We start from the raw sequence: 8774 nt of genomic DNA on the forward strand, positions 1-8774 counted from the left end.
CTGGATCTCAGCAACTAACTCACTCACCATCTGTCCAGCCCATCCAGGAATCTCCTGCCCGACGCCCAGAAACCACGAGGGATAGGACGTGGGTCGGCGGAGCCCTCGGTCTATCTTCCTCTTCCGTGAGAATCTGGAATCCGAAGCTAACGGCCCCAGGTCCTCCAGCCACCCTTACTCTTCGGCCTGACCTGTCTGATGTTCTCCAGGGCCCACCGGAGGGCACGGAGAATGATGACGACGACGATGATGTTACCCCCCGGAGCACCACCTGCGTCCTCTGTCTGGGCTGCGGCCCCGCGACGCCGAATCCCCCAACCAGCCGGTTCCCACCTCTCTCCCAGGTCGTTCCGGTTCTCGAGAGTGGAAACGTCTCATCCTCTCTTGGTCTTCTACTCTCTCATCTTCGGAGGAGGAGAGTGGGAGAGCAGTCGCCCCCGACTCTACGCTCCCCAGTGATCCCCGCCACTGTCTCCAGTCCCAGCTCGGGGGTACGGATTGGAACCCACTCCCCGGTGAAGAATGGAGCCTTTCTCTCCAGGGCTTTAAAGGCACTTGGTGGAGCTCCTCCTTCAGAGGAGGGTGGCTAGCCACATGACAGCAGCCGGGGTGGTGAATGACCAGCACGTCAGGAAAAAGAGGTTATGAAAGCCCTCTGCTTACATGAACGCCCTACAGGAACTGGGCATTCTGGACCCTCTGCTGGGCAGGAATCCCTCTCTCTGGGAGGCAGAGGCCCAGAATCTGGAGCTGCATCTGAACCCTGGAGTGACAGCAAAGTCTTGAGGGCTGGAATAATAATAATAGTAATTGTGGATAATAATAATAATAATTATGGTATTTGTTATGTGCTTACTATGTTTTAGGCACTGTACTAAAGCGCCGGGGAGGATATAAGCAAATTGAGTTGGACACGGTCTCTGTCCCAGGTGGGGCTCACAGTTTCAAGCTCCATTTTACAGATGAGGTAACTGAGACGCAGAAGAGTGAAGTGACTTGCCCAAAGCCACACAGCAGACAGATAGCGGAGCCGGGATTAGAGCCCATGACTTTCGGACTCCAAAGCTCTCAAGACATGCCTCTAAGCCGAGCTGCCTCTCGATAATAATAATTAACAAATAATTAGTAATTTGATAAGTACTTACTATACACCAAGCACTGTATTAAGTGCTCGGGCAGATACAAGGTCATCAGGCCCCACATAGCGCTTGCAGACTAAGTAGGAGGGAGCACAGGAATTGAGCCCTTTTGTTAAAGACACATAGGAATCTAGCCCAAAAGTTAGCTCTCACCCAAGCTCCTATGTTTCTTCTTTTTTAAAAAACGGCAATTGCTAAGTGGTTACTACGTGTCAGGAACTGTCCTAAGTGCTGGGGTAGATACAAACTAATCAGGTTAGACACAATCCATGTCTAACAAGAGGACTGCATTAATCCTCATTTTACGGATGAGGTGACTGAGTCCAAGAGAAGCGGCAGAGCTGAGATAAGAACCCAGAGTCTTCTGAAGGTGTCTTCCTTCCTGGGGGATGGCTAAGGGAGGGCAAAGAGGCGGGAGGAATCCCCAGATAACGTTTAGCGAGGTGTCTCCCCCTCTCCCTTCCCCTCCGCTCAGCACTGTGCTCATTGTATATATTTTTATTACCCCATTTATTTTGTCAATGAGGTGTCCATCCCCATGATTCTATTTATCGTGATTATGTTGTCTTCTTTTTGTCCGTCCGTCTCCCCCGATTAGACTGTGAGCCCCGTCACTGGGCAGGGATTGTCTCTGTTGCCGAATTGTACATTGAGTGCTTTGTACAGTGCCCTGCACATAGTAAGCGCTCAATAAATACTACTGAATGAATGTAGGGGAAGGCGAGTCCAAAATCCAGTATTCCAAGACCACAGAGCTGAGATGACTAGGGTCCCCCAGCTGCCTCCAGCCCTACAACCAGGGCAGGTCAAGCACTTGATCGAAGCACATCGGTTGCCCCTACAGAGTCAAATCATTGGGGGCAGGGAATGGGTCTGTTATACTGTGATATTCTACTCTCCCAAGCGCTTAGTTCAGTGCTCTGCACACAGTAAGTGCTTAATAAATACGATTGAGCTACAAGTCTGATGACTGCAGCCCCCACATCCACCTGCAGCCTGGAGAGGAGTAGGAGCCCCCTGGAAACTTTAGGTCCCATAGAGGACTGCATCTAATGGGGCTGGTAGGTTAGATTGTAGCTCTTTGAGGGCAGGGTTCGTGTCTAAAAACTCGTGCATTGTCCTCTCCCAATTGCTTAGCACAGTGCTCTGCACACAGCAAGCACTCAATGATTGATTGATTGGACTTTTTGGTCTCTGCGGAGACCCCCCATCGCCCCCAGAGAGAAGGATGTGGGGGCGTGGGGGAGGAGGGGCGGCCTGCCCTGCTCCCCGAGTCCACACTCTTCTCCTTCCCGTTGATCTGGAACCGAGGGCGGAGTGGAGATGAAGCTCGGGCAGCTTTTGAGTTTCTCCCATGTCCTTTGGCTGAGACGGGCCCACTGCCCCCAACCACAGACTCTCATCGGGCCCAGACTTCCCGTCTCCAGGGTCGGACAATCAGCAACCGGGCATGGTACACTGCAAGTCATTCATGGCAGGCGGGACCGAGCCCCCAGGGAGTATGGTGTGACACTGGGGAACGATACCCCTTGCAACTCATTCTGGGGATTCCGTAGCGCTTTTCTTCTAAAGAGCTCAAAGCACTTTCTCATCGGATGTCACGCATCCTCTCTGGGCCTCCCCGTGTGGCAGGGGGAGGTGGGGATTAGCCTCCCCATTTTCCAGATGGGAACTGGAGGCCCCAAATGGTTGAGTGTCCCGGCAGGTCACAAAGACAGTACGGCCTTAGAACAAGCGCTTAGCCTTCCGCGCACAATGAGCGTTCAATAAATATGTTTGACCGAAAGGCAGTGAACCTCAGTGACTTGCTAAAATGACCTGTTATGACTCAGTGAGGTTAAAACTCAGGTCTCCAAGTTTGTTTCATTAGGCTACACCATCTAGTGGCACGGAAGGGGTTCATAAGAAGCCTCTGAGCTTTGAGAGGTTTAAGAGGTTGCGATGCCGAGGCTGGGGTCCAGAGGTAAAAGGTGCTGCGCTCAGGTAAGACACCCCAGGCATGGGGCACAAGAAAGAGGAAGAGTCAGAAGGTCTTTCTCCCCTCATCTCTTAAAACGTTTCTGTAGTTAAGCGAGGAGGGGTTTTGGTGCCGGGTAGAGAAGAATCGAAAGCCGAGAACAGAGATGAGGCCCCGCAGAATCTTGCTTTCGACACAAGGTAGGCAAAGGCTTTCGAGCTCTGCGGGCCCAACAAGGGGAAGTGTGTTTCTTTCATTCATTCATTCATTCATTCATTCATTCATTCATTCATTCATTCAATAGTATTTATTGAGCGCTTACTATGTGCAGAGCACTGTACTAAGCGCTTGGAATGTACAAATCGGTAACAGAGACAGTCCCTGCCCTTTGACGGGCTTACAGTCTAATCGGGGGACACAGACGGAAAAGAACAATAGCAATAAATAGCCGCAAGGGGATGAACATCTCATTAAGACAATAGCAAAACGAAGACCAACTGCCAAGAAGAGCAGAGTGGTCTAGTGGAGAGAGAATGGGCCTAGGAGTCAGAAGACCTGAGTTCTAATCCCAGTTCTGTCACTTTGCTCTGTGACCTTGGGCAAATCATTCAACTTTTCTGTGCTTCAGTTACCTCATCTGTAGAATGGGGACTGAGACTGTGAGCCCCATGTCGGGCACTGCCTGGGTCCAATCTGATTCGCTTGTATCTCTCCCAGGGTTTGGTACAGTGCCTGGCACCTAGTAAGCGCTTAACAAATATCATAAACCAACAAATAGTTACTTTCCCCCTTGCCAGTTATTTCCTACTTTCACGTTCTTCTAAACTTGAAACTCCAGTTGCTGCAGCCAAAGCCTTCTGGACAGTAGTGACTAGAAAGGGCTCTCTGGGTACCCGTCCCCTGGAAGCATCCTCTTCTCCCCCTCCCTGAATTCCCTTCTTTGTTCACTCTCATCGCCACCACAACCCATGTGCGCCCCACACCCTCTTTAATCCCCATTTCAGAGTGCCCTCCTCCCTGGTAGATTCTAAGCTCCTTGTGGACAGGGATTGCCTCATCTAACTCTTTGCAATCACCCAAGTAGGGAGAGTAGATGCTCAGTGAATGCTATTGATTGATTGATTAACGCTCCTAGCAAGGACTGGAGGGTAAATTGGCAGCCCACACCCACTCTCCCCCAGCCCCCATGTCCGTTCTCTAAAGCCCCCCTGGCTTCTGAGAGCAAACTGAGGCTATAAACTGGAGGCTCCTCATGTCTGGACTTGGGACAATAGCACAGACATCCCAAGAGTAAGTGAATAGCCGATTATGGCTAGAGATGCTAGGACATTGGCTTTATTGCTTGCTGAGTGTCTGACATTGAAAACAAGCTGTCTGAAAGCCAAACTGTGAATCTGAGTGTCCAGCAGTAGGCACTCCAAATCCAGGCTCTGTCAGTCAATCCATCAATCAATCAGTGGTATTTATCTAGTGCGTACTATGCACAGAGAACTGTACTAAGTGCTTGGGAGAGTGCAATACACATAATGAGCTCGGCGTCCAGAGATGAGCTTACAGTCTACGGTCTGTGCCTGCCAAGAGGTTCCTAGCCGACGGAACTGTTCATCCCCGAAGGCTTGCTGTCCTTCCCCTGCTGTCTCCTCCCTATGTTGCCAGCGGAAGGGACGGGTGGTACTTCCAGGTCCATATAAGGGGCCTTTGAGATAGAGTCGGCTAACCCCCATCCTCTTCTCTCCCCGGCCCTAGATCAGAAACTTCAAAGACCGGGAAAATCAGACAACCTTTTGCGGCAAAATTGGCTGGGGCTTTTTCATGGCAAGACCCATGCCAATGGATGGACATTTGGGGGTGGCCACACCTAAGTTTTCACTAGTCTCAGCTTGACTGAGACTGAGTCTGCTGGCAGACATGGGGAAAGCAAGCAGTCAACCGTCAGGGTGAGGGAAAACACGGTTAATCAAAAGCCACGAGGTCTAAAGGCCGAATGTCAGCCAACGGCTCCAACATCCTTCCTCACTAAACTTTGGATTAGAACTGCTGCCAAAGAGTAAAAGCAATTGATCCGAGGTCCATGTTCTTTTTAATGCCTCCTGCCCATCCTCCAGTACTTTCACTAATGGCTAAAGGGGAGGAGAAAGAGATGGGGGAAGGAGGAGGAGGAGGTAGAGGAAGAGGAGGATGAGGAGGAGCAAGAAGAGGAGGAGGAGGAAGAGAAGCAAAAGGTCTCAGCAACTCAGTTCTGAAGTCAGCTTGGAGGATCCCTGCCTTCTTGGTCCTCTAGCGGCACCTTCGAGACCCATGGGTCCCTTTCAACCTTGGCACTGATGTTCCTGATAGATCCCACGCAATACTTGACAAGAGAACAGTGTCCTACTTATTTTTGTAGCAGCTAGGTGTGTTTCAGAATGGAGTGTGGATTCCTTCTCTCCCCAAGACCTCTTCCCGCTCGCTTAAGAAGCGGGCAAGGGATTGCCTGCAACCTCCTTCGTCGGCCCATCCTCTTCCCCGCCGGTCTCACGGTCACAGCACGTGGGAATGCTTCCCGTGCCAGCAGCCTCTCCAGACTCATTCCTGCCTCGAGGGGCAGCAGCATCCTCTCTCCTCCTTTACATCCGTTGATTCCCTGGAGACCATAGGCGCCAACCCTGGGGGCGTCGGGAGGGTGGGGGCGTCATCCCGTTCTTTGGCACCAAGGGAGCGAAGCTAATCGCCATTAGCTTCACCCCCCGACGGTTTTTTGGCCGGGGCGGGCAGCTGTAGCTAACTTACCCCACCCCTTGAAACCGGGAGCAGGCCGGGAATGGAGCCAAGAGGCCGGCTTCACTAAGCTGGTGGCACAGTGGCTTTGGAGCCACCAGGCTGGCTCGGCGGATGAGAGGCGAGCGGGCTGATGGATGTCTCATCCTCTTGGGGCTGTGGGTGGGAGCAAGAGCAGCCCCCGGCCTGGTTCGAGGGACCGGAGAAGGCAAGAAAAACTGGGCTGCGGTGGCAGAGGCAGAGACTGCAGCAAAGAGGGTCGGAATGCTTTTACCTTCCTCTCCTACCTTTTCCCACCCTGATTCCATTTCCTTCTCCTCCCTCTCCTCCTCTTCTCCCTTTCCTCCAAGCCCACCATCTCAAAATCCAGTCCCAAGTCCACCCTCCAGAGGGTCCAAAGGAAAAGCTGCCATCAACGCTGTAAGTCTCTGTGCCTCGGTGACCTCATCTGTAAAATGGGGATTAAGACTGTGAACCCCACGTGAGACAACCTGATCACCTTGTATCCGCCCTCCCTCCAGTGCCTAGAACAGTGCTTGGCACATAATAAGCGCTTAACAAATGCCATTATTATTACTATTGAGGCCACATTCTTTCCCAGGGGCTGCTAGAAGAGGCCCATTTTCACTGTTCCACTTCAGATGTTCTTCAAAGCCTCAGAATGATTTTAGTATTAGAGCATAAGCCCCTAGAAGGCAGGGACCATGCCTTGATACTGGTATAATCTCCAGTGCGTTTATTGCAGCAGTTGCTCAATACCACTGATATGTTTGCTTAATTTTCATCTCTCCAGAATCCCTGCTAGGTAACGAGGGGCATGTGTTATTCCTATTTTACATGTGGGGGAGGCAGAGATTATGTGATTTAGTCACAGAGTTAGTTTCTGGTGGAGCTGGGATTTGAATCCAGGGCTCCTGACTTGTAGGTCGGTGCCACGTTCCCTACAAATGCAGCGGACTGTGTCGGATACCAGTTCCCCATTTTATCCCCATTTTAAAGGGAAGAAATGTGGGTTGAGAAGGCTGTAGATGGTGGAGAAGACTTATCATTTCTGACCCAGCTATCACGATGAGCTGAAATTTTCCCTCCAGCTGAAGTCCGCCCTGCGGCCCAGAGACGTTCTAGAGGTTTCTCTAGAACTGAGGCAGGCCTGCAGGCCTCATTCCACCCCACAGCCGATCAATCAGTTGATCGATTGCATTTCCTGAGTGCTTACTGTGTACAGAGCACTCTATTAAGCATTTGGAAGAACACAAAAATCAATTAATAAATAGTATTTCTTGAGTACTTGCTGTGTCCAGAGTACCATACTAAGTGCTTGGGAGACTACAACAGAGTTGGTAGACACATTCCTTGCCCACAGTGAGGTCTCTGGAAGACATGATCCCTGCCCTCAAGGAACTTACCGTCTAGCTGGGGAAACAGTCCCTTAAATAGCAGGTTGAGAGGGTAAAATGTGTAAGCAAGTGTTACGGGGGTGTGGTCGTTCACGTGCTTAGGTGGCATGGAGGGGCTGAAGCAACTATGGTGTTGGATATAAAGTAGAAATGAAAATTATTCACTGAGGCCTACTGGAAGTCTCCCCGCTTCTAGACTGTGAGCCCGTTCTGGGCAGGTATTGTCTCTGCAGGTGAATCGTACTTTCCAAGTGCTTAGTAAAGTGCTCTGCAAGACAGTATGCGCTCAGTAAATACGACTGAATGAATGAATGAATCTCAGAAGGGATATCGGATTAGGACGTCCACCCCGAGTCACTGATCCCGCTCTAACGTACTGCTCGCCCCTTAACTCAGGAAACTGGATGCCATCTACCCTCTAGCTTTTTGCTGGCTCTTCCTTTTGGGGCTGGTGATGAGAAGCCCTGCTGATGGATTTTCCAGGTGCTCCCCGCATGACAATCCAATTCAGCTTTTGCTGCCCAGCACCTGTCCACAACAGATTTTGCCCCACCAGCCCCACAGTACTTATCTGTAATATTATGTGTCTTGATGTCTGTGCTCCCCACCACCTCTAGATTGTGAGCTCATTGCGGGCAGGGAATATCACTGCTCACTGTTGTACTGTACTTTCCCAAGAGCTTAGTATAGTGCTCTGCACACAGTCAGCACTTAATAAATACGACTGGATAAATCTCTGTCCCCAGATGTGCTGGGCGATGGGAACAGCCACCTTTCTTTCTCCTTTGCCTTTTGATCCCACTAAATCAATGGCTTTAAGAATCTGGTATGTGCAGAGCAGTGAACTTCATTCTTGAGCGAATATCGTGTATATTCTCGTGAAGGTCAAAACAGCACCTGCCTTCAGTGGGACTACTACTGCTAATAATAATAATAATTCTGGTATTCGTTAAGTGCTATATGCCAGGTACTGTACTAAATGCTGGGGTGGATACAAGAAAATCGAGTTGGACAAAGTCCTTGTCCCACTTAGGCTCACAGTCTCAATCCCCATTTTACAGATGAGGTAACTGAAGCCCAGAGAAGTGAAGTGACTTGCCCAAGATCACACAGATGACAAATGGCGGAATCGGGATTAGAACCCATGACCTTCTGACTCCCAGGCCCAAGCTCTATATCCATTCTGCCATGCAATCTAGCTGGGGAGACAAACATAAATTATTTCCAAATCAAAGGAATGGGAGGAACAAAAATATAAGAGCTAGTACCATGAGTCTGTCAGGATGAAATAGATGAATGATTAGATGTACCAGTGAGGCTACATGTATACACCCAAGTGCTGAGCGTCAGGGGAAATATTTGAGTGTCAGGGGCAGCTGTTGGTCTGTGAGGAAGTACAAAACGTTGGAAAGTAATGCTTCTTGGAGTAAGTAGGATTTTAGGAGGGCTTGAAAGGTGATCCTGGATGGCAATCTGGTGGATTTGAGGGGAGGAGGAGGTTGCAGGTAGAGGGAACAGCATGCG

This window comes from Ornithorhynchus anatinus, chromosome 11 (assembly GCF_004115215.2).
Source record: "Ornithorhynchus anatinus isolate Pmale09 chromosome 11, mOrnAna1.pri.v4, whole genome shotgun sequence".
NCBI classification, from domain to species: domain Eukaryota; kingdom Metazoa; phylum Chordata; class Mammalia; order Monotremata; family Ornithorhynchidae; genus Ornithorhynchus; species Ornithorhynchus anatinus.